Consider the following 2,002-nt stretch of genomic DNA (forward strand, 5'->3'; position numbering starts at 1 on the left):
TCTTTCTTTTCCTTTACCTCCCTGGTTCCTTTCCATTATCCTGGTTCCTGTGGTAATGTTTGGATACATACTCACTTATCAGGATTTGGTTCTAGGATCTACATATGATGGAGAACATACACCGAATTTATTTCTGAGTCTGTGTTACTTTACTTAGTAGAACAGTTTCTAGTTCCATCCATTTACCTGCAAATTTCATGATTTCATCTTTCTTTACTGCTGAGTAAAACTCCATCGTATAAATGAAACACATTTTCATTGTCCACTTGGTAATTGAGGGATATTTAGGTTGCTTCAATCTCTTAGCTATTGTGAAAAGAGTAGCAACAAACATGGATGTATAACTGTCTCTGCAATAGTATGAGTTCTTTGGTTATATGCCAAGGAGTGGTATAACTGGGTCAAATGGTAGGTTCATTTGTAGTTTTTGAAGAGTTCTCCACACTGCTTTCCATAGGGGTTGAACAAGTTTGCAGCCCCACCAGCAGTGGATGAGTGTTCCCCTTTCCCCACATCCTCTCCAACATTTGGTATCATTTGTTCTCTTGATCTTAGCCAGTCTGATTGGGGTAAGGTGAAATCTTAAAGTGGTTTTAATTTGCATTTCCCTAATTATTAGTGATGTTGAACATCTTTTAAGATGTTTCATAGCCATCTTTCCTTCTTCTTTTGAGAACTCTCTGTTCAGCTCCTTAGTCCATCTTTTAATTGGGTTGCTTCTTGTCTTGGTTTTCTGTTTTTTAAATTCATTATAAATTCTGGTTATTAAACCTCTGTTGGATGTGTTGTTGGTGAAGATTTTCTCCCATTCTGTGGGTTTTCTGTTTGCTTCCTTGGTTGTCTCCTTTGATGTACAGAAGCTTTTTAGTTTAATGAGGCCCCATTTGTTGATTCTTGACCTTGTTTCCTGAGCAACTGCTGTCTGGTTTAGAAAATCCTTTCCTACACCTATATCTTATAGGCTTTTGCCAATGTTTTCTTCTAACAGTTTCAGAGTTTCAGGCTTTACACTGGGGTCTTTGATCCATTTGGAATTGACTTTTGTGCAAGATGGGGGTTTAGTTTCATTTTTCTACAGGTGGAGATCCAGTTTTGCCAGCACCATTTGCTGAACATGCTGTCTTTCCTCCAGTGAATGTTCTTGGACCCTTTGTCAAATATCAGGTGGCTGAAATTGCATGTACTCATATTTGGGTCTTCAATTTTGTTCCATTGATCTGTGGGTCTATTTTTGTGCCAGTACTGTGTTGTTTTTATAACTATAGCTCTGTAATATAGCTTAAAATCTGATATAGTAATCCCCCCAGCATTGCTCTTAGTGCTGAAGGTTGCTTTGGCTATCTGAGGTCTTTTGTGATTCATTTTGAATCTTAGGATGGTTTTTTCCAATTCTGTGAAAAATATCATGTGGATTTTGACTGGCATTGCATTAAATCTATAAGTGGCTTTTGGTAGGATAGTCATTTCCACAACATTAATTCTTCCAATCCATGAGCATGGGAGGTCCTTCCATCTTCTGATGTCTTCCTCAATCTCTTTCTTTAAAGATTTAAAATTTTCATTGTAGCAGTCTTTAATGTCTTTGGTCAGGTTTATTCCAAGATATTTTATTTTATTTTTTTGGAGCTATTTTGAAGGGGAGTGTTTCCATGTACTCTTTTTCTGATTGCTTGTTATTGGTATATAGAAAGGCTACAGACTTTTGTAGGTTAATTTTGTAACCTGCCACTTTTGAACATGTTAATAAGTTCTAGGAGTTTTCTGGTGGAATTTTTGATGTCTCTTAGATATAGTATCATATCATCTGCAAAAAGGGATAATTTTATCTCTTTTCCGATTATTACTCCTTTAATTTCCTGCTCTTGTCTTATAGCTCTTGCAAGAGTTTCAAGCACTATGTTAAAGACAAGTGGAGATAGTGGGAAGTCTTGTCTGGTTCCTGATTTCAATGGGAATGCTTCCAGTTTTTCTCCATTTAGAATGATGTTGGCTATGGGTTTGT

Source organism: Nannospalax galili, unplaced genomic scaffold (genome assembly GCF_000622305.1).
Source record: "Nannospalax galili isolate Female #2095 unplaced genomic scaffold, S.galili_v1.0 scaffold4025, whole genome shotgun sequence".
Classification (NCBI taxonomy): domain Eukaryota; kingdom Metazoa; phylum Chordata; class Mammalia; order Rodentia; family Spalacidae; genus Nannospalax; species Nannospalax galili.